The following is a 25,362-nucleotide window of genomic DNA, read 5'->3' as shown; positions in this document are numbered from 1 at the left end:
GAAGGTGGAGGTGTCTTATCCGCATGAAGCAAGTGCCTGATGGCTAATAGCTATTGAATAAATGTTTAAGGAGGAATAAATAGAAAGTAGATTGTACTTTGAGTTTTCAGGAATACAACCTAACCCTTCAAAGTTCTGTTTTCTTGAGAAACATAGTTTAAGGGGAAAAGAATATTGGTTTCTTTTGTCTTTAATGTCTCAGTATATTGGTCATCAGTAATTCATATGACACATTTATGAAATATTGTATTTCTTTTTTTTTTTTTTTTTTTTGATAGTCACAGAGAGAGAGAGAGAGAGAGGCAGAGACATAGGCAGAGGGAGAAGCAGGCTCCATGCACCGGGAGCCCGATGTGGGATTCGATCCCGGGTCTCCAGGATCGCGCCCTGGGCCAAAGGCAGGCGCCAAACCGCTGCGCCACCCAGGGATCCCTGTATTTCTTTTTAATCTCTAATAACTAAGCTGTTTTCTACTTCTAGAAAATTTGTGCTACCCTTTTCTCTTTGATGAATCTGCCTTGTAAGATAGTAGTAATAGCAACACTCATAAAAAGCAAGTAAGCTAAGAATGTAGCCATTGCAGAGGAAGAAGAAAGTGGTTAGGCAAGTCTGTGAGACCCTCCTAACCTAGTACCTGGCAAAGTATGGTCTCTGGACAGAAGTTTTAGAATGGTCTAGGTCATGTGAAAAAAAACAGTTATTGGTCTGATCTCAGACCTACCCAATCAGAATCTCTGCGGAAGGTGTGGCTTAGGAAGCTGTGTTCTTAAAATGACCTCAGGGGATCATTATTTGCATTCAAATTTGAGAATCACTGACCTGCCAGATGGGCATTAAACCAAAGACACGGGTTTGATTTCATTTTATTTTTTTAATTTCTTTTTAAAGGTTTTATTTTTAATTTATTCATGAGAGGCACTGAGAGAGAGGCAGAGACACAAACAGAGGGTGAAGCAGGCTCCATGCAGGGAGCCCAATGTAGGACTCGATCCCCGGACTAAGGCAGATGCTCAACCACTGAACCACCTGGGCGTCTCTGGGTTTGATTTTATACACCATCTCTCATTTATTTTCTTAAGTTGTATATTTATTGCCAGCCAGTTATTTTGCATATTTAAAGCATTTAAGAATGGTTTAAATTTACTCACTAAAAACCTATACATATAATAATAAGATGAAGAGTAGAAAAATAAATCTGCCTCCTATTGAGTACTCACTTATACTGGGCACTCTTTGTAGGGCTCTATCTGTATACACTTGTGAATTTCAAACATATTGGAATAGCCATTTTTTATTTTAAAAAATTACCTTATATTTCCCCAAAAAACTTCCAACAAAATATTTCAGTGTCTGCCAAAATTTGTGTTGTAAAATATTATTTCTGCAAGATTCTTAAACACATGTGGTCAAAATGTTTGGGATGTGTTATACTACACTGCTCTTTTGACAAATTCAAAATAGTTATTATATAATATTAAGAATTCTGAGAAGTTTTACAATAAGGATATCAGTTTAAATTATCCCCCAGATATTTTTTACATTATATTCTTCTGGATAGTAGTATAATAGTTTCTAATATCATAGAATTGATACTCTCACAATATATTTTGAGAAGCACTATTAATGTAGCAAAATATTTTTTTAAAAAGCTCACTTAGATTTCAACTATTTCCTGCTCCTAAATCCAGAAAAAAGAGTGCATATATGTTTAGGAGCTTTATACTAACATATGAAATATTATAACTAGGTATTACGTTCTAGTTTTAATGTACATTTCTTGTCAAAAGTTAATGAAATACTCTAAGGTAAATAATTTTTTATACCAGATTGATAGATTTCAGGAGAGATTTTCTTAAGTCCAAGTTAGATATTTACGAATGAGAGAGAGAAAGAGTTTGCTGAAATCACATTGACAATAATATCTCAGTATTTTTGTATTTGAAGTAAAAGCAATTTTAAAATACTTTAAAGTAAAAAAAATGAGAATATTTAGACAGCATATAAGTGGCATAATTGACATCTTTTAAGAATAAGATATTGTTCAGTTATTATTTTCATTTTTCTATCTTCTTGTCATTCTTTGACATCACAGTGTATGTATCCTTTTCAATGAATGAAAGGTAAAATGACATCAAAATCTCTCTTTTTATGATATTTACTATTATCAGTCAATGGTCTTTCTTCTCATTTCTTTTGAATTAGGTATAAAATCCCTGTCATGGAGAGACATCATCATTTTGCTTTAGGCCTAAAATGATTTGTCTCTTTTTTAACCTGTGATATGTGAATAATTTACTTTCTGTTTTATGTGTTTCATATATATTTTTGTTCCACCTTACAATTTTATCTTTCACCTCTTTCTTTGGTAAAAATACATTTGTGAATACAAAAAAAGTGAATATAAGAAAATGATCAAAGATTAAAAATTAGTTATACATTGAAGGTTGTGTTTTTATAGTAGAAGAGTGAAACTTTAGAAGCTCCATGGAAAAATAATTTTAAAATATATACAGAGCTTTCAATTCTGAATAGAGGTTGGATTAAAGATTATTGAGACAAAGAGAAAGGAAGATAAAGCATTTGAGTAAAAGCAATGAGTCCAATCTTCTATATTCACCATGTACATCATGACACTATTTTACTGTACCAAAATGTGGCTTAAAACAAATGAAGATTGTCCCTAGAATGAGTTCTGAAAAAGTATACATATGTATGAATCTGAAGTCAGGGGGGAGAAAGAAAAAGGAATCAGTCAATGCTTCAAAAGCTGATATATTTGAATTCTATTTTTAGACCATGTTAAGATTATTAACAGCTGTAACTTTTTCAGAAATCTAAAAAATTTCTTTATCAATACTGCATTGCAAGTTGGATAGTGTGTTCTTTCAATTTCATAGTTGAGTAATGCTATTTTGATGAATGAAATAATTTCAATAACTTCTATTGATTATGAATTTGGCTGCTTATGATAATACCTCTGATGATATATGTCAAAAACTTTTAAGTTGCTGGCATTTATATATACTTAATGGAAAAGAGACAAGTGTAGTTAGGATGCCTATAGAAGTTTTTCTTTTATCATACAAAATCTTTAACCAGTTTGGATCTGAACATTGTAAAAAGGTTAATATCTCTAAACAATTAACCTTTAAAATCATGATTCTCTCAAAATACATAGTACAGTGATTATTGTTAAACTAGCTTAGAAAATAATAGTATGTGATGGGTTGATGGCTTTGATTTTAAAGAATACATCTTCAGAATACTTTGTTAAAAGTGGGAGGGGTTGATCTCTTAATTTTTCTTGTAGAAACCTTACCAGAACCGGTTTCAATATTTAATTTAACAAATAATTTGTACCCAAAAGGTTGAAATTCTTATAGATCAGTAACTGTGTAAATTTTTTCTACCTATGCATGCTGCAGTTTTTGGGTAAAATAGATAGCTGAAATGTTGTGATTATTTAACTTGTTTACAATATTTAACCAAAGAAAAAATTAAGCCAACAGAGCAAACAAAACATTAGTATTTGTAAAATTATATGTAAAACTATTATATAAGTCTCTAATAAACTGTATGATCAATATTTGGTAATAAAAACTTTGAATGCTCAAAATCACATGTACATTCATCAAGAAGAACAGGAACAAGAATAAACTTTTCTTTTTTACGAATTGTGTGAGAAAAACTTTTAAAGTAAGGCAAAGACTAAGAAGACCATAAGAACTATTTATTCTGGTGGCATAAAGTGCTACAAATTTGAACTTTTTATACAAAATCAATATTGGCATAGTCAAAAGATAAATCATAAACTGGAAAAAACTGACACCCAGAAATCCACAATAAGATGATTATTTTATGTAAATGTCATTTGCAAGCCAATAAGAAAAATAAAACAAAGGTGGTTAAATTGCATGTATCTAAAATGGTAACCAAGAGTTCTAAATTATTGACACTTGCAATTGCATATGCGAGTTTCTGCTTCCCTATATTCTTGCTAAATTCTATTACCAAATTTAATAGGCATTTTCTAATTTTCTATATATACACACATGTGTACATATGGAAAGCATATTTTTATACCTATGGAAAGTATAACTCCTTAGAGACTCATATTTTAAATGTATTTCCTTTTGTACTCTTTTAACATGAGTATCTTCTTTTATAATAATATAAATCTTTAAAAATATCTGAAGTATATAAAAGCTATATTGCCTCTATAATACTCTTGTTTTGATATGTAGAGAGAAGACATTTTTATAAAGTAGCAGCAAATATATCTTAACTCACAAGTTTTTTCTGGTCTGTGTTAGTATATCCAAGTGATTTGAAATGTTATGACACAAAAATACGCTGTCAAAAATAACAGAATGAGCCCCAGCGCCATCTTTGTTAGGCAGAAAATGAAACTGAGTACTTCAGAAATAGTCAAGTTGAATGGTCTTAAACTCCATTTTAGATTTAGGAAGGGGCTCATTATTTACTGAAAACATCCTTCATCAACTTACTATCCTTGATGGAATTCAGGTATTCTTTACTATATCAAAATATCCCATGGAAAGAAAATAGCTTTGGAAAAGCACCCTTTCAACCATTGCATGTGAAGACTCTGTTTCTAAAACCAGCTATTTAAGTTACCAAAATTTATGAAAAAGTTTGTTTAAATTATAAATTTCCTAACAAAACTAGAAAGTTATTTCATGTTTATCCCTGTTCTTTATATGGGTGTATTGAGTTCATTTATATCAGTTTGAACTTTCAAAAAAATTTTTTTTAATTTTATTTAAATTATTCATATATAGTATATTATTAGTTTCAGAGGTAGAGTTCAGTGATCCATCAGTTGCATATAACACCCAGTGCTCATTATATCACATGCCCTCCTTAGTGTTCATTACCAGTTACCCCATCCCTCCGCCCACCTCCCCTCCATCAACCCTTAGTTTGTTTCCTATAAGTTAAGAGTCTTATATGGTTTGTTTCCTCTCTGATTTCATATCTTATCTTATGTTTTTCCTTCCCTTCCCCTGTGATCCTGCTTTGTTTCTTAAAATTCTGCAGATGAGTGAAATCAGAGGATAATTATCTTTCCCTGATTTCACTTAGCATAATACTCCCAGTTACATCCACATCATTGGAAATGGTAAGATTTCATTTTTTTTTATTGCTGAGTAATCTTCATTGTATGTGTATACCATATCTTCTTTATCCATTCATCTGTCAATGGGCATCTGGGCTGTTTCCATAGTTTAGCTATTGTGAACATTGCTGCTATAAACATTGGGATGCAGGTGCCTCTTCAAATCACTATGTTTGTATCCTTTGGGTAAATAACTAGAAGTGCAGTTGCTGGATCCTAGGGTAGCCCTATTTTTAATGTTTTGAGGAACCTGTCTTCTGTTTTCCAGAGTGGCTGCACCAGTTCACATTCCCACCAACAGTGTAAGAGGGTTCCCCTTTCTCCACATCCATGCTAACATTTGTTGTTTCTTGACTTGTTAATTTTAGCCATTTTCACTGGTGTGAGGTGGTATCTCATTGTGGTTTTGATCTGTGTTTTACCTCAGGTTGAACTTTTGATAGCTTTTTGTTGTGTTTTTGATGATTCAACCACTGAATCCGTCTGACATCTCCAATATTCTCATATACAGCTTTGTTAACTAATGTTTGGGTGAGTCAAGGGTTCTAGTGTGGATAATTAGTAAGGAGAAAAGCCTATGCTGATCTCTCCCTGAGCTATGCATATGACCTGTGCAGCTTGCTGAGTGCTAGAGACAATAGCCCTGAACTTTTGGCTTTTGCCTGGTAGCTGCCATGTGTAACTATTGGCATCAATACCACCAACAGCAGCGGTCAGAGTAGTTCAAATCTTTTTTTTTCTCTTACCAAATTTAAGCCAATTATGGAATGAGTCAAAAAGATTTGAATATGAGGTAAGAAGAATTTACATTCCTTTTAGGAACTCACTTTTAATTAAATACCATTCCTGTGCCTTAGAGGGAGCATCAAGGATTTGGAGTCACTAAGTTACATAGATGAATTCTTTATTTATTTATTTTTTTTTATATTTTAAACATTTTTTTAATTTTTATTTATTTATGATAGGCACACAGTGAGAGAGAGAGAGGCAGAGACACAGGCAGAGGGAGAAGCAGGCTCCATGCACCGGGAGCCCGACGTGGGATTCGATCCCGGGTCTCCAGGATCGCGCCCTGGGCCAAAGGCAGACGCCAAACCGCTGCGCCACCCAGGGATCCCAGATGAATTCTTTATTAATTCCAGGAGGAAAATAAAGTCAATTTACCAACATTGTGATTCTTATATTATTATTAAGCTACTGTATGCATTCTGGATAGCTGTGTGGTCTATTTTGTATATTATGAAGTCGTTATCATGCCATAAGGGAGGAAATCTAAAGATACAATGAGATCAAGATGAATGTCTAGTCTTATTTTTGATTTTAAGAAGTTTCCCTGTCCTGAATATAAGTGGTAAAAGTAGGTCTTATACCTCGTAAAGTTATGGTAGTTATTAAGAGTACTTCACTCTTAAGACAATGTAAAATTATCCAATGATGTTTTCCTTCCAAATTCCCAAATTGATAAGCTAAGCCTAGAGTTTTCTTTCTGACCCTTAACCATGTTCCAGTCTTCAAGAGCTATTTAAAAATAGCAGTCTATAGCTTCACAGTGTGTTTGATCTAATTTTGCTAGAATTCTAGATCCCAGTCATCTGCAGTAAGGGTGTTTATTCGAATCATCTTTCACCATGTCTTTACCTACTACAGTCTAGTTCATCAAGCTTCCAGTCTGTGCTTTGTCTCTCTTCCTTCTCTGAATCTCAGTTCAGTAAAACTGTCTAATCTTTATATGTGGAATGACTCATCTACTACTTGAGCCATAATTTAGCCATGTGACAGATTTATTTTCAGGAGAAAAAGAAAAATGAATTAAATTATAGAATATCTTGAGTCTGTTCTACTTTTTATGTTGCTATGTAATTTTTTTCATTTTAAATAGCAACACAGAATCACTGCAAGAACAGTAAAATAAAACATATATGCATAACCTATGAAAATACAGAGTATTTTATACATAATTAATTATTATGTGTTATTGTTAGCAATTTCAAATTTGTAAAGATAAAAAGAATTCCAAATTCTCTACAAAAAGGGATATTAAAAAGATAAGGTAATGAGGCAAATTACTCTTGATAAATAAGTACATAAAAGATATTGGCAAGTAGCTACATAGTAGCCTAAATAAAATAGAAATAGGTTTTTTGTTAAATTTTCAAAGTGAAATTGTCTATACTTGGTTACTGTTTTTAATCATTTCAACAAATTTATTTTCTAATTTTTTTGGATGCCACTTCCAACTGAAGTAATAAGGCACAGTGAAAAATAATGGTAAATAATAAATGTCCTAGTGTCCAGACAGAAGTTTCCTACTAAATAAATAAAGACATTCACAAAGGAGAACATATCTGATTAGAGTTCTTCAAAAGCCACTGTTGTTTGCCTTTATTTTTTTCATTCTTGTCTTTTGATGCCCTTTTCTTTACTTAAGAAGTAAAACTGAGCCCACAGTGCTAGGAGCTGAGGGGGAAAATGCAGCCACTGTCCCTTTGATTCACTTATTATATATGTATTTCCATGTTTCTGTCACACTGGAAACTGAGAGAGAAATGAACTTATTGAATTTTTAATGGTATATTTGTTTATGTTCAGTTTACTATTAAGATCTCTTTCCATATTTTCCTAAATGTTGCCATGGCTATCAGGAACAATCTTTTCATGTCCACATTTTTCATTATAAGAAAAAGCCCACTGATGAATTTCCAAATATTATCTATTTCCCACTGCACACCTTTGGGAAATTACAAGCTTCATTTTCAACACATGAGAAATAGGTGAGAGCTCATTTTTAAAGCAAAATTAAATATTGCCCTCTAGTATTCTGCTACACTCTTTTTTTTCTGATTCATGTTTATACACATTCATACTCAAAGGGGCACTACATCTAAAAATAAACAAATAAGCCCTCTGTGTGTGCCTGTAAACACAGAGACTGATGGTTGTATGCATGGTATGAAATCAGGAATTATGGCTTAGTGCCTGCAGAGGCATAAGAAAATTATATAAACTTTTGAGGCTAGAGTTTATCATCCATTTAGAAGAGCAACAATTCCATGTCTAGGGTACAGCTCATTGAGAGAAGGGTCATGCAGTCTGAATGAAGCATACTTTGCTACATAATCCTCCAACTGTCTCTGCAGAAAGTCAGGCTGACAAATTTTCCTCTCACTTTCCTCTACCATATTATATTTGAATGAAGAATGTATTATACTCCTTGACTAAGTTCCAAGGTAGAAACTCTTGGTAAAACTAAACATGGGATCAGAAAATCACACCGAATTAGCAAGTAGGTAGACAGTTAGCCATTATACCTAAAGATATTTTACCTACTAATATTTAGTTATTAGTGCTCAGCATCAGCATTTTCTCTCAAAATATTAACTCTCCCTAATACGTTCAAGGAGGCATTCTGAAAGGTATATAGTAAAAGTACATAATCCTGTCATGCAGTTTTCTTGCTATATTTATTTAAAACATTAAAATTAATAAAAATAATACATGTGAGAGGGTATAATACTTACATTTCCTTGAAGTTGAAGAGCACGTTGTTTATTATAATCATGCATGAGAAACTTGGACTAAAAATTTCCCACTATGTTCTCAGCTTCCAAAACTGTTCCTCCCAAACATCATGGTAGACTTTATGTGACATCATTAGCACATAACCCTCATTGTGTCATTTCAGCTGAATCAAAATTGCCTAGCCATCAGCTGATAAACTGCAAGAACAGTCTCTCCCTGTTCCAAGAAATGCTTATAACTAAGTTTCCTTTCCTAAACTTACTTCATTTTATTACTCTTCAAAGCACTACAAAACCCTACCCTTTTTCTTTTTTAAAAAAATTATTTATTTGTTTGTTTGCTTATTTATTTATTTGACAGAGAAAGAGAGCTAGCACAAGTAGGCAGAGCAGTGGGCAGAGGGAGAGGGAGAAGCAGGCTTCCCATTGAGCAGAGAGTCCCATGTGGGGCTTGATCCCAGACCCTGGGACCATGCCCTGAGCCATCCAGGCACCCCTGCCCTTTTTCTTAACAAAAAATACCCTGCTTTAGCATTTTCAAATGAAGGCTGTCTATAATGGTGCTGAGGTTATAGTCTTCTGCCATTTTTGGTATTGCCACTCAGATCACACTCAGTCCTGGTCACTTCCTGGGTAGGATACAACAGGACCTCATAATGTCTGCCTTTCTGGAATCCCAGAGCCTGGAAGGTTGAGTAGTTTGTACTTATGATGAACATGCCTATTCTTTTAGTGCTGTTTATGCTTTTACTGTCTATCTTTTCTGACCTTGACTTAGCCTCTTGATTAGAATCTGTTTGCCCAAGGCACTCAGTAAGGTAGGGTGTAGTGCTGGGATTCTTATCTATTATTTTTCATTGTTTATTATCATTTGTATATGGATTTCTCACTCAATGAAACTAATTTGTTGTCCACTTTGTGTGTACAAATGCTGTAATATGAATATAACTAAATATTTGAAACTCTGGTGGGACTTTACTGAGGACAATTAATGACTTTAGTGGTTATTTTGGATAACTTTCAGTAGACTAATAATTTTCCCAAGGGCTTTCCTATCAAAAATGATTAGTTAAGGGTTCCCAGGTAGGCCTTCAGCTCAGGTCATGAACCCAGGGTCCTGGGATGGAGTCCTGCACTGGGGCGGGTGGGGTGGGGTGGGGAGGTATATGGGGGAGGGTCCCTGCTCAGCGGGAAGCCTGCTTCTCCCTCTCCTCCTCACTTATGCTCTTGCTCCCTATCTCTGCTTTTCTCTCTTAAAAAAATAAATAAAATCTTCAGAAATGGTTAGCAAATAATCCAGTTCTGGCTCTTAGATCTTAATGTCTTACCAGTCTCTAATTTAAAATGAAAACAAAAAGCAGAACTCCCTGGACAAGTGGCTGACTTAAGGATTGGAATAGAACATATACAAGATGAGCCTGAATCATTTTGTATTGCCAAAGAATAGAAGATAACTAAAAACACACATATATACACTTTGATGAGGTATGATGATGATGGGGAACTAATAGAATTCCCAGTAGCCAAAACTGGAATAATTTGAGCAAGAAAATAAAGTAGTATTGCATTATAATCCAAAGTATAAAATAAAGATCCATGTGTCTGTACTTATATAAATAACTGATTGAATAAATAAATTTGGGAAGAGAGAAAAATCTCTTATAAGAAGACTTCTAAATAAGTTATATAGATACTTGATCTTTATAAAGAGGAATATAACTCCTCATTCCTCAAGTGTAGGCTGCACAAAATGACTTCCTTCCAAAGAGTATAGTTTGGAAAGAGGGAAAGAGTAACTTTATGGTGGAGAAACATGACAAACATGACCTCAGCTAGGCAGTTAAGGTCAACATCAAAAGTGAAAAACTATGTTGATGGTATGTGTCCTTAAAAGATGTGGTAAAAAATCATACTTTTCCTGTGGTGGTCCTCCCCCAAAACTAAAACCCGTAACTCCAGTTTATTCCTGAGGGAAAAAAATTAGGAAATTCCGGTAAAGAGGCATTTTACAAAATGATCAATAAACTTCAAAACTGCCAAGTTAATAAAAAAAACAAGGAAAGTCCAAAAAATAACAGAAAGGAGGCTAAAGAGACATGGGGGACCCTGGATGAGATTCTACAACAGAAGAATACATTAAGTAAAAATTAAAATCTAAATACAGTGCAAAATTTATTTAATCCACAATGTATCAATATTGGTTTGTTAATTAATAGTATACCATATTAATGTCAGATGTTCTTAATATGGAAATGGGTGCAAAATATATGGGAACTGTAGTATATTAATTTTTTCAAATATGAAAGTGTTCTAAAATATAAATACAATACATACTTTAAAAACCCCAGTTTTATAAGTAGAAAAAATCATCTTAGACTTTTTAGATGCTATTATTACTATCTTAAGAGGAAATTCTGTTGTCTCTCAAGGAGAGGACAGCACAACTGTCCTAATTGTCTTACTAACATTTTTTATTAAAGTCTTAATCCTGAAGTCATAGATTTCGTTAGAAAACCAAACATTAGAAAGCAAGCAGGACCCTCTCAGAATTATAAGAATTTACTGAACACTTTACAAACTTTGCTCAGAAAAAAAAAAAAAAATTGCAGACCAAATTCATAGCTTCTAGGGTAAGCAGTTGGAAAAACCCATAAATATCCGCATAATTGCCAAAACAATGCTCTTTTTTTATTTGATTCTGTCGTTAATACTTGTCCGTTAATACTTGTCGTTAAATACTTGTCCGTATTTTACAAAAAAGAAGAAAAAAATATGTTGTTTATGCACAAAAAAATAGAATTCAAAGGGACAAATGACAGTTCCTGTGTGACAAAATGGTATTTCTCTATCATTATTGTCCTCAACATAAGCAGGATGGATGTGTCCGCATAATTGCCAAAACAATGCTCTTTTTTTATTTGATTCTGTCGTTAACCCTATTACCATTCCATCTCCTTCCTTAGGGTAAGAATAGAATTTCAATTGTTGGAATTTCAGATACCTCTCCAACTGTACGTTTGCCTCAACCACTTCTTATTTGCTAAGGCACTCTCTGGATCCTCTCACTAAACTTACCAGTTATTGATTTCACTCCAAGAATCTGTCCAAGACCGGTTTTGTAAATTTGATACCATTATTAAAGTATGGATGAGGCAGCTTCTTTTTGGAACTCTCAGGATAATAATACCTGGGCTATAATTAATGGTTGTGTACATTGACAACCAAATGGTTGCGCATATTGACAACCCACTACTTGATTTATCTCCAACAGTGTTAACCCTTGACCCTGTCCCTGCTAGCCTCAGGACAAAGGCCATTCAGAAGTGGGAGAGATAGAAGAGAATTAAATTTTAAAGATCTCAGTTGGTCTAGCTATACCCTTACTAAAACTGACCAAGTACCCAATACAAAAAGATGCTGTTAAAAGATTATGTTTCATCTATCTGCAGACCCCCAGAAAGGATTTATCATGTGTCTTGTGGGCCCAAATCAATGTTAGCTTTTTTTATGCAGACATTTATTAGAGCACAGCTATGACCATTCCTTTATTTTCTGTGGCTGTTTTTGTACAACAATGACAGATTTGAGTAGTTTGGACAGAGAACTGTTTACTAATTCTTCCTTTCGGAACAATTCTGCAGCTAACACATATAAACTTTGGATAAAATGTAAACGTCAACTACAGGAATCCATTGGAGAGAAACTAAGGATAGGCAGAATCTGGAAAGGTTTCTATGCCTGGACATACTTTAAGCTTAAGATGATTACAGTGACTTAATTACAGATAAAGTAGACTACAAGATAAAAATCAATCAAGTCAGTTTTGTTTATAGTAACCAAAGGTGGAAAAAAAAAAACTAGTTTATTTTTTAACCAACAATATATAACAAACTGTGACATGTTCATAGGATGGGAAACCACTTGCTGATAAAAAGCAATGCACTATTATTTATTATTGCATGCAAAGCCATGGATGAATCTCAAAAAACATGTTAGTAAAACAAAAGCACCACACAAATGAGCACAACCTGTGTAACTACATTTATGTGACATTTCAGAAGATACAGAACAAATATAGGGAAGGAAAAAAATCAGGGAACTCTTTTCCTCTGGTGTGTAGACTGGCATGAGAACTTTCTAAAATGGGGAAACCTGGGTGGCTCAGTGGTTGAGCGTCTGCCTTTGGCTCAGGTTGTGATCCCGGGGTCCTGGGATGGAGTCCCACACTGGGCTCTCTGCATGGAGCCTGCTTCTCCCTCTGCCTGTGTTTCTGCCTCTCTCTGAGTGTCTCTCATGAATAAATAAAGAAAATCTTTAAAAACAAACAACAACAACAAAACCTCTCTAGGATGGCCAAAATGTTACATATTTTGAAAGACGTTTGCTACAGGTATATATCAAGTTATTACATGTACACTTAAGACCTGTACTTTTCAATCTATGTGACTTTTACTTAAAAATCATAAACAAGTATCAGAGTAGATGGCAGTGGTATTTGTTGAAATTTTTAAGGCTGAAGTCTGTGGAAATATGCAACTTAATTGAAATGAATAAAAGAATAAGATAGATTGAAGGATGCATGCAAGCTGAATGCATGGAATAATATGCTAGGAAGCACACAGAACAAAATATTTCCTATAGTCTAAGTGGTGGTTATGTAGGTACTCACTGTACAAGACTTTTGACTTTTCTTTATGTTTGAAAAGTTTTGATGAAAACATTAGAGGGAATGGCACACACAAAATTGGAAATCAAAGTATCTCTTTATGAATTGAAGAAACCATAAATAAAAATCTCACATAAAAACATCAAATCTAGATGGCTTCTTACTTGATTCTCCCGAACATAATCAAAGTAATGTTTCCAAACGTAAACATAGTCATGAAATAGAAGACAAATTTTCCCAGAATACTTTTGATATCCAAAGCTAACAACACAGATAATTACAAAAGACATTGCAATGAAAGAAAATGCAGTAATCCTACTGAAAATGTTAGCTAATTAAATACAGCCATCTATTAAAGAAAAATTGATTACAAATAAGTATTTTATTGAAAGGAATGCAGTAATTATTAATTGTTGAAAATAAGTCAATCTAAATGACTCCATTACAGAATAAAGAAGAAAAACAAGGGTTGGGTAATTTTAGTAGATACTGAAAAAGGTTTTTTGAAGATTTTCAACATCCAATTATGGTAAAAAATCCTTAGCGGGGAAACTTGCATAAATACTTCTCAAAGGTGAATATCCAAATTTCAGCAAATACATGAAAAGATACTCAATCTTATTAGTCATCAGTCAGATGAAAATTAAATTCTTAACAAGACACTCTCCAGGTTTAAATAAAAATCACTTGTACCAAGAACCATGAAGAACTTAAACTGAATGAAAAAGACAATCCATAGATGCCAGCACCGAGATGAAAGATATTAAAATTATCTGAAAAGGCTTTAAAAGTAGTCTTCAGAAAAAGAGTTCAACAAACCATTACACAGACCTGTGAAACAAAAAGATTTTTTAACTCTCAGCAATATATATATATATATATATATGTAAAGAAGAATCAAATGGAAATTTTAGAATTTAAAATAAAATTACTAAAATAAAAAAGTGAGACAGCAGAATGGAGGGCACATAGGAAGGAGTCAGTAAACATGAAAATATAATAGAGAAGGTAAGTAATGTTTCTATATTTTACTCAAATGGGCAAAATGCTAGTATTAAAAGAATGTGATGTTATGTATATATAATAAAATTCTTAGAGGAAATGACTAATAAAGATATTCAAAGAGATATGCTCAAAAATATTATAGATAAAATCTAAACATGTTCCAGTAACCTCTGAAGGCAAGAGAAAGGATACATAGAAATGACAGAACAAATATAACTACAACCTTAAAAAACAGTAAAACTTAAACCTTACCATATTGATAATTCTAATAAGTGTAACTTGCCTAAGTATACCAATTAAATGAGAGATAGTAGCATAATGAAATAAAAAATGTGAACTCAAGTATATGCTGTCTGTGGAAGTTCATTTTATTTTTATTTATGTTGTCTTGTTTTAATTCCATTGTGTTTAATGTACAGTGTTATATTTAGTTTTAGGTGTACAATATAGTGATTCGACAATTCCATACATCAGCCAGTGCTCATTACACAAGTGCACACGTTAATCTCCTTCACCCATCCCCCTGTCCAGCTCACCTCCAATAACCACCAGTTTCTTCTTTATAGTTAAGAGTCTGTTTCTTGATTTCTCTTTCTCTGTCATCTTTCTTTTGTTCATTTGTTTTGTTTCTTAAATTCCACATATGAGAGAAATCATATGGAATCTGTTTTTCTCTGACTTATTTTGCTTAGAATTATACTCTACCTCCATCCATGTCATTGGAAATGGAAAGATTTCATTCTTGCTTATGAATAATATTCCAGTATGTGTGTGTGTGCATGTGTGTGTGTGTGTGTGTGTGTGTGTAAACACTTCGTTATCTACTCATCCATCAATGAACACTGGGTTGCTTCTATAATTTGGCTATTGTAAATAATGCTACAATAAACATAGAGGAGCACATATCCCTTTGAATTAGTGTTTTTGTATCTTTGGGGTAAATACCCAGTAGTGCAATTACTGGGTTATAGGGTAGTTCTATTTTTTTTTTTTTTTTTTTGAGGAACCTCCATATTGTCTTCCAGAATGGGTGTACCAGTTTGCATTCCCACCAACAGTACAGGAGGGTTCTTTTTTCTCTACATCCTCACCAACATTTGTTTCTATGCTTTTGGTTTTAGCCATTCTGACAATTGTGAGGTGATGGCTCATTGTGGTTTTGATGTGCCCTTCCCTAATGGTGAATGACATTATACATCTTTTCATGTGTCTGTTAGTTATTTGTATGTATTCTTTGGAGAAACGTCTGTACATTTCTTCTGCCCATTTTTTAATGGGATTAATTCATTTTTGGGGTGTTATATGAGTTCTTTATATATTTTGGATACTAACATTTTACCGGATACGTCATTTGCAAATATCTTCTCTCATTCAGTAGATTGCCTTTTAGTTTTGTTGATTGTTTCCTTCACTGTGCAGAAGCTTTTTATTTTGAAGTAGTCCTAGTATTATTTTTGTTTTTATTTCCCTTGCCTTGGTAGGAATATCTAGAAAGAATTTTGCTACAGCTGATGTCGGAGATGTTACTGCCTGTTCTATCTTCTAGGATTTTTATGTTGAAGACATTTTAAATATAATATAGGCAGGTTAAAAGTATAGGAGTATTAAAATTTATATTATGTAAACATCAACCAAAGAAAGCAGGCGTGGCTGTATTAACAAAAGATATCATTGACTTCTTAGCATAGACAATTACCAGAGTCACAGAATAACATGATATAATAAAAGGGTAAATACATCAAGAAGACCTGGCAATATAATTTGTGTATGATAGAGCTGCAAAATGTGTGAAATAAAAACTAATAGAATTGAAAGGAGAATAGACAAAATCACATTTATAATTGGAGATTTTAATACCCTCTCCAGATAACTGACAGAACAACTAGATAGAAAATCAGCAAGAATCAGAACTTAAAACACCCTCAACTGATAGAATCTAACCAACATTTTTAGAATACACAATTCAATGGCAGGACAATACATGATTTTTTTTTAAAGCATTCAGGGAACATATGCCAATGCAGATCATATCCTGGTCATAGAACAAATACTAGAAAATCTAGAAAACTGCAATCAAAAATAGTGTGTTCTTTAAATCCAATAGAGTCATACTAGAATTCAGTAACATGAAGGTAAGTGGAAAACCACCAAATATTTGAAAGCTAAACAACAAACTATTAAATAACCCTTTGGGTAATTTTTGGGTTAAAGACATCTCAATGGAAACTTGTGGGACGTAACTAAGGTAGTGCTGAGAGAAACGTATAGCACTGAATCCATATATTAGAAAAGATGAAACTTCTAAAATGAATAATCTGAGCTCCCACCTCAAGACCTCGAAAAAAAAAAAAAGCAAAAAACCCAATGAAAGGATAAAGACCCAATCAAGAACAGAAATCAATGAGTTTAAAAACAGAAAAACAATAGAGGAGATCAACAAAAGAGCCATTTCTTTGTAAATACTAATAGAATTGGCAAACCTCCATCAACACTGACAAAAAAAGAAATGACAAAAAAATACTATATCAGAAATGAACCAGGAGATATCATTGAAGACCCTGTAGGTGTAAAAAAAAATTATTATTTCCAATAATAAAAATTGTAAAGGAATATTGCAAATAATACTATACTAATAGGTTTGACAATATTGATGAGATGAATGTTTCCCAAAGCATAAGCTTTGTAATTAAAAGAATACTTTTATTATATACTGAAGAGTTTTTTGCCAGTCAGATGTTACCTGGATTTGTATGCTGAAGGCATTCATTTTATTTTGAAGCAAATAACATAAAAATTGAAAGCAGAGATAGATATGTGTGCACTTGAAAGTTGTAAGAGTATTAAGGACATGCTTTAGTAAGATCCACAAGAGCATTAAAGTGGCTTCACATCATGAAGGTTCCTGAAATGGATTTCTAGTATAAAAGAATATGCAGGATATTCAGATAGAGTTTATGTCAACTGTACTAAAAAAATTGTGGGAAAGTGTATTCTAGAATACCTGTTGATAGAGTATATAGCTCAAGGACTAGCCCTGAATAGTCTATAGAAGTTATCAGAGCTATTTTTTTTTGAAATGTACTAATAAAGAACATTTGTTAACATGAAGCACTGCACTGAAGGAGTATGCCATTCAGAATTTACATGTGTGGGTAAAAGAGCTATAATAATGAAAATTATATTACCAAGTAATTTACTATTACTATATATACTAAAATGTTAAATAGATTTTTATGTTTTTGAATTTTTAGGTAGTTTTTTTCTTTAGATACTATGCTATTGTCAGTTTTTCTCATAAATGATAGTTTAAGTGAGCTGGAATTGACCTTGTTATGTTGTGTCAATAATAACTTCCCTCTAGCAATATTTTAACATGAACCCAGTTACCAAGATTGGCTTAGTTACTAGTTCTCTTACACAGTGACTTTGTAAAATATTGTTATTCTTGGAATATTTTTTGTGAATATACTTCAACATCCAACTTCTCTTTATCAAAACAAGTGATACTTAAAATTTTTTGCATAAAAAAAGGCTTCACATTTCCAAATTTCAATGTCTATGGAATTTGTAAAGCAAATCTGAATACCTAGATTAAAAAAAGAAATTTATTTGAAAGATATGAAGGGACATAAATAATACAAGTAATAATGAATAATAAGGCTTAGGAAGTATAAAATATGTCTCTGGTAAGAACCATTCAAGGTTTTCATCAAAACAGTTTTCCTGGAATAAAAGTATATAAATTATTTTCTTTTTGTACTCCATTCTTACTGTAAAATACTAGAAGAAAATGTCCGATTTGTTTATATGTTACAAATTCACTCTTTTACTAAGGAAAAAATGAAAATATTCTGAATTAAAGACTCTCCATAACCTCATACAGTAGAGGTAGAAGTAATTCTAAAAAAAATGATATCTGAGATGGTTTGAACCAAACTAGGGAAGCAGCTGCAAGGCAGCTGAAAATGCAAGAAAATATTTATTAAAGTTATTTCAAAAGACAAAGAAAATAAAATTTAAACATCTAGTCAATTAAGATAACCCTATGTGACTAGGTTAAAACATTCATTTTAGTAATGATGTGTAACAACAAATGGGTATTTTATTTTATTATTTTTTTAAGATTTTATTTATTTATTCATAAAAGACACAGAGAGAGAGAGAGAGAGAGAGAGGCAGAGACACAGGCAGAGGGAGAAGCAGGCTCCACGCAGGGAACCTGACACAGGACTTGATCCCGGATCTCCAGGATCACACCCTGAGCTAAACCGCTAAGCCACCCAGGCTGCCAACAAATGGGTATTTTAGCTGAACTGTTGTCGCACCAGGAATGAAACACTTAAACATGTCTACATCCCTTGCCTGTAGTCATGTGTTCCTTGGAATTTCTGGTGCATTAGAATGGCCTGATGAGAGTGCAGATGGACAAAGCCAAAGAAGGCAAGATTTTTGTAAAATGTTGTTTCCTAACAAAGGAACAATAGTATTGAAAACAGTTACCTTCTGAGGAGAATGCTTAATAAAATACCTTTCCTTGAGCTTTGCGCAGTGGCAGTATCATAGCCAATGAGGTTTATCCGAGGCGCGATTATTGCTAATTGAAAATACCTTTCCTTGTTTACTGTTATTTCCATTTTAAGGTTTCTGAAATAATACTGCAATGAGAGAAAGTACTTACTTACCTTACTCTTTTAAAGAGTACCAAGGAACCTGATTAGTCAGTACATTTGATATCAATATTTTGTGAGTGTACATTTTGTATGTTAGCTTTCTTCCAGGTGCAATGATGATTGAGACATCTCATCTTTTACAGAAAAACACCCTGGCTATAATATTAGACTTGCCTGTTTGAGAATAATGTCTGCAGTGTCAAACAGTTATTAGCTTTTAAATCTGTTGTCTTTATACAGTGCTCAAGAAAATGTACTTTGATTTTATTGTTAATCCTTACCTTGCTATATATTTTTTGAAGGATTTTATTTACTTATTCATGAGGGATGGGGGTGGGCAGAGACACAGGCAGAGGGAGAAGCAAACTCCCTGCAGGGGCTCGATGTGAGACTCATCATCCTGGGACTCCAGGATCATGCCCTGAGCCAAAAGCAGACACCCCACCGCTGAGCCACCCAGGCGTCCCATTACCTTATTATATTAAGGGCTGTGCTTGTCCACAGTCATGTCTGAGGACATCAAGGAATCAATTATTTACTAGTCAAAACTGGTATCATTTTTAGCATAAGACTAATGGGAAGATTGATGAAAACAAGGAGTTTCACAACTGATTCTATAGTTTTGATTTTATGTAGAATTGTCTTAAAACTTTGAGATATCAAGGATAATCCATGTCAAGGCAAGGCAAACGCTGTAGGCAAAGAGAGTCTTGTAGGCACTGATGATACTGTGAGGAGTATAGAAACTAGTCTTTTCTTATGCATGAGCAGAAGTTGCCCCTTACCCAAATACCTTGTTCTGAGGAATATCCTCCTTGAGCAAAATGATTGAGATTCAAACGCTTTCAATGCTATTGGACCCTCTCTGATGGACTAGGGCAATTTCAGTAAGGCTTATTCTTACAGTTTCCCAAGCCCCCTAGCCTACCTATAGCTTTCATCTCCCAGAACCTCATCTTAAGGTAAGAGACAATCAGAATTGATGATCTAGACTCAAAATCTAGAATGAAATATTTGGGGGGGATGCATGATTCTGACTTGTCTTTGACTTAAGCTATATATTCCTCATGACCAGCCATCCTGAGCCGTAGGCGTGATGAACAGCTGAGTGTGTCAGCATGAACTAAGTAGCTAATATAAGAAATGTCAGTAGCCCATGGTTCTGGTGATGCAGTGCCATGTTATTCAAAGTGTGGCCCATATCCTAGAAACTCAAACTCTTAGATGAGTTACTAAATCATATTCTGCATTTTAGAGTTTTCTCCTGCTGAATTGTATACATAGTACAGATTTGAGAAGTTTTAGCTGAAAGTAAATATGAGAAGACTTCCTCTTTCCATAACTCCTTCCCTTTAAAACCTTTAGTAGAATCATTGAAGTAGTAGATATGATAGCATCAAAACCCGAGGGGCCACTTGTGACCAACAGTTATAGCAAGTGGAAGCAGAAGGAAAATCAAGTTTTCACTCCAAGAAACAAAAAAGGGACATAACTGGCAACTTTGTGTTGAGTAAACTTCTAATATTTTATGGAGATTAAGGTGAGGAAGAAGACCCCAAGACCCAGTGGTGTATGGCTGCCATCTAATGTTATTTATTGTCTGAAAACTTCCCCTTTATACATCTAATTCCATTCCCTCTGTGGTTTCAAACTCAGACTCTACCATATGTTTGATATTTCTAATTGGTTATTTAATACCACTTAAATTTAGTCAAAATTAATATACTTAAACAGAATCCTCAGTTCTCTACCTCTGTTTTCTCCCACCTGGATAAAGGGGGCCATCATCATAGGTTATTTTAAGCCAAAATATGAAGAGACATGTGACTCCTCTCCTTCCCTTATGCCCTTCATCCTGCCCACAGCAAGTCCTAAAAGGCCCTACCTTGGCATAAATGCTGAATTCCGACTGCTTTCACTATTTTCATTCTGACCCGGTGGAAGCAATCATAGACTGTGATAGCCTTCTTAATATTCTTGCTGTATTCGTTTTCTGGTCTCTTGAGTCAGTTTTTTCACAAAGCAGTCAATATGGTCATCCTGATACTTAGATAGGTTAGATCGCTTTCTGTTCAAAACTTCCAGTGGCTCCCATCACAATCAGAATAAACAGTCTCCCCCTCAATCATAGCCCATACCTACACCCACAATAGACTTCTTTCTAATCCTCAATTTCACAAGGGTTTTCCTTGCATCAGAATGTTTGTATTTACCATTTCACTTTCCTGAAATATTTTATACTATATACATTGATGCTGCATGGAGGCCTGCCTTGATTATTCTGTCTAAAAGTGACTCTTATTTTGTATTCTGTCTTCCTGTTTTATTTATCTGATATTATGTAATTTGTGTTTCATATTTTTCCCCATTGAAATATAAGCTCCATAAAAGGCAAGAACACGATCTTTCTTATAAATGGTATATTCCATCCTTGAACACAGATACAATTAATAAGCCCTTACTAAATATTTTCTGGGAGGAAATTTGAAGAGAAGTACAAGTGGGTCTTTGATTTTATTATAGGCTGAGCCATTCAACTAGTTAAGCTGTCTCTTAAACTAAATGTGGAAAGAGTGGCAGGAAGAAAAAGGAGAGAGTCAAATAATTTACAATGTTCCTCTTATGAAAAAAATGAAAAACAAAATAGCCACTAAAACTTGATATATATTTCATTGATTGATTACTTGATTGATTAATTAACAAAGTATCTACTGTTTGCCAAAAATCCAACCAGAACCATTAAGACAAATGGGAAAGGGAAACAAGTCGTGTAAATTACAGGTCCTCATAGAACAAATTCTATTCTGATCTAATAAAATTTCAACAAAGCTATACAGCAAAGAATGGTATCTAGTAAAGTCCATCAAAGTCCTAATTTTGATGTTTGCATATTTTTTTTAAAGATTTTATTTATTTATGATAGTCACAGAGAGAGAGAGAGAGAGAGAGAGAGGCAGAGACACAGGCAGAGGGAGAAGCAGGCTCCATGCACCGGGAGCCTGACGTGGGATTCGATCCCGGGTCTCCAGGATCGCGCCCTAGGCCAAAGGCAGGCGCCAAACCGCTGCGCCACCCAGGGATCCCGATGTTTGCATATTTCTATTCTTTGTTGTTTGCCCCCCACCCAAAATTTGTATGATCAAGAATTTCTTTTTTTTTTTTTTAAGATTTTATTTATTTATTCATGAGAGACAGGGAGAGAGGCAGAGACACAGGCAGAGGGAGAGGCAGGCTCCCCAGGTGTCCCAGGTGGGACTCGATCCCAGGACCCCAGGATCATGCCCTGGGCTGAAGGCAGGCGCTAAACTGCTGAGCCACCCAGGTGTCCCAAGAATTTCTTATTCTAACTCAAACCTATACTGAGTAATAATGGCTGTGTACCATTTATTTCCAACTCCGAGATTACAAGATGCTTAGTTCTCATGATGGCTCACCAATTTATCTGAACTGCAATCATTCACAGCCTGACTAGGAAGAAAAAAACAAAAGCCAAAACAAAACCTGACCAGGAATTTTCCATAACTTTTTTCACTTGATCACCTTTTAAAGATGATTGAATTTATAGGATGATTCAAAATTCTAAAGTAGCACAGAGTTGGGGTTTACAAAGACATTTTCAATGAGAAATTCTCTCTCTCTCCTCTATTTCTCCCTCCCTTAACACAACAATGGTCCTCCTGTTATTGGCCTTGCTAAACTTTCTTTCTTTCTTTCTTTCTTTCTTTCTTTCTTTCTTTTCTTTTCTTTTCTTTTCTTTTCTTTTCTTTTCTTTTCTTTTCTTTTCTTTTCTTTTCTTTCTTCTTTCTTCTTAAAGCTTTTACTTATTCATGAGAGATACACAGAAGATACACAGAGAGAAAGAGAGACGCAGAGGGAGAAGCAGGCTCCATGCAGGGAGCCCATGTGGGACTCTATCCCGGGTCTCCAGGATCAGGTCCTGGGCTGAAGGCGGCGCTAAACCACCCAGGCTGCCCACTAAACTTTTTCATGGTGACTCAACACTTTGCTTAACACTCTCCATATAAGTTCATGATATTCGATCTAAACTACCGATAGCTCTTAAAATTACATGAAAAACATGTTGCACTGCAGTTTTTTGTTGTAACTTTGAAAAGGGGTTCCAGTCTGTTTAAGCTTGTTACCTATAGTACCTAACTTAAAAGTGTGGAATATATTCGGGTGATTGACTTCTTTGTCATCTAATTATATACTCATCGAGCTCACTCTAAAGTCATTAATATGGGTGTTTTTATGAGTTTTATGCTTGCCTTCACCTTCAAAGTTACCTCTCCAGCATTGCCTATCACTGTATAGAAAACCTACAGTCACCACAAATTTTCTATTAGAAAGTTTTAAGCATACCTCACTGCATATGCTAACAATAAGCAATCATGTTTAAATTGTATGACCTCTAGGTACAAATTATAAGATAAAATAATAAAAATTGAAGTGCCAATTTCATTTCAATACTTAAAAAGTACTCCCCCAAATATATCTTGTGCAGAATTGCTGGCATTCTTTCTGTTTTGGTAACTTATGAAATGTGTTAGCTTACGTATTTAGGGAGTTGTAAGCTAGCTGAAGGCCAAAAAGCTTGTCTACCCAATCAAATAACAGAAAAATATCGCTTGTTTTTTAGTGGTTTGAGCACATGTACTACAAAAAAAAAAAAAAATGAGATTGTAGGAGTGAGTGCTTTCCTCTGTATGAGGTTTCTGTCTTGCTGTGGATTTTCCATTTCTTCATACAGTTAGGTGAGTTCTCCTGTGCTTCAGGGGTTAATCAGAAGTGTGAAAAACCATGATGAGAGCTTTTGGAGTTTTGAATGAGTATGCCAGTAGGTATATAAGACTTTAAATCCTTAAAGGATGCAAAAGGATAACATTTGATGGACATTCAGTAGGAAATGACTACGTGTCATGACCTATATACTAGAAATGTAAGAACAGTTTTTTACATAGATGTTTTGTAGGTTTGTACCAAAACAAATTCAAAGGCCAGGTCCCAACAGGCATCAATATAATTCCAACAATGATTTCCTGAACTTTACTATCTAGCTAAAAAGTCAGTTTAACTCAGTCAGTTCAAACCTGCCAAGTTAAGTTTTTACTTTCTTTGGAATGATTTCCACACTTCCATTAAGGTTTTTTATTTCCCCCTGTGTAAAAACTAGTGTATGCCTTTAAAATAAAGTAAGTTTTTTTTTCATCTGCTTGCTTTTCAGGTACCCTAAGATTGTTCAATAAAATACAATAACCCAACAGGTAAATAATGCCAAAACACCATCTGGGGTGGCACAATCGGCAGGGAAGAGAGGTTTTTCACAAGTCAACTTGAGAATATTACACAAAAGCCAATGATTTTGAAGTAGAATCTCCGTTTCAAGCATCGTTTTCCTAATCAATATAAAATAAAATTTCAAGCCAAAGGTTCATTGCCTGAAGTATTGAGAGCCTAACAGTGTTTTAACCCTTGTCTTAGACTCACTTCTGTCTTCTATGTCTTAGTTTTTTTCGAAAGCAAAGCTAAGGAAACTCATAAGAGCACTCAAGCATCCTAGGGATACAGGTATACAAGAATGCCACTTAAGGCCTGCCTAACATGAGGTGGTGCTATACTCTTTGACCTCAGATTTGAGATTTACCAATGTTGCATAGATACTTGTAACAGAAGAAAAAATTTTATATTAAAAAAACAGTATGGTTAGGCACAAGCTGAAAAAGAGATAACAGAAATTTTGATTTAGTTAAAAAATGCTTCAATATGAAACATATGGGGGAAGTGGCATGTACCTTACTTGCACATTGATAAAGAGAAACCATACTCCTGTTGTAAAGATAAATAAGCAAAAAAGCCCAAGATAACAAGAAATATAAATAACAGATAAATGGCTGGGGAAAGCTGATAGAACACAAGGTAAAGAACATGAAAAGAACTATGGGGTAAAATGAATAGGGCTAATTATGTATTTGTAGACAGGCACCATTTATGTGTACTTACAGCTGTCTGGGAGATTGATAAAGGTAATCCGAATGATTTATGCTTATGTTTTTTATGTATTTAGTAAAGTTTATATTGCATGTTACAACACATTTTCTTATTAAATATTAATGTGGAGTTGTCTGAATGATAATCTTTTATTATATTCATAATCATTTATTCTTTCTTAAATTATGGAGTAAAATCTTTTTTAAAAGATTATCTTTTGAAGGACTTTGATTCTAGTGAAGCCAGAAATAATTATGTTTCTCAGTAGAGCAGCATTCTTCAACACTGGCTCACAGAAAGCAGTGCAAGTTATAAAAGGACACCTACAAATACAGCCTCTTAGCCATAATTTTCCTTACTAAAATTCACTCACAA

The 25,362-nt window shown here is 34.0% G+C and overlaps 2 long non-coding RNA genes and 1 other non-coding gene across 8 annotated transcripts in view; 2 read left to right on the top strand and 1 right to left on the bottom strand.

Annotated features, from left to right (window-relative positions):
- The window catches only part of LOC144292313 (uncharacterized), a 47,531-nt gene extending 41,871 nt beyond the window's left edge, over positions 1-5,660 (top strand). For both annotated transcript variants that reach the window (XR_013359757.1, XR_013359755.1), the window contains 2 exons: positions 5,062-5,143; positions 5,568-5,660. This is a non-coding gene — a long non-coding RNA (uncharacterized LOC144292313). The remainder of the gene's footprint in view (positions 1-5,061; positions 5,144-5,567) is intronic.
- The window catches only part of LOC144292277 (uncharacterized), an 87,747-nt gene that overhangs the window by 35,630 nt on the left and 26,755 nt on the right, over positions 1-25,362 (bottom strand). The window lies entirely within an intron of this gene.
- Positions 18,867-19,009, top strand: LOC144304129 (U4 spliceosomal RNA). The gene has a single exon (XR_013371099.1). It is a non-coding gene; the product is annotated as a U4 spliceosomal RNA (small nuclear RNA).

Source organism: Canis aureus, chromosome 2 (genome assembly GCF_053574225.1).
Source record: "Canis aureus isolate CA01 chromosome 2, VMU_Caureus_v.1.0, whole genome shotgun sequence".
Lineage (NCBI taxonomy): Eukaryota > Metazoa > Chordata > Mammalia > Carnivora > Canidae > Canis > Canis aureus.
The sequence above is the reverse complement of the archived record's forward strand: the minus strand, read 5'-3'. Positions and strand labels throughout refer to the sequence as shown.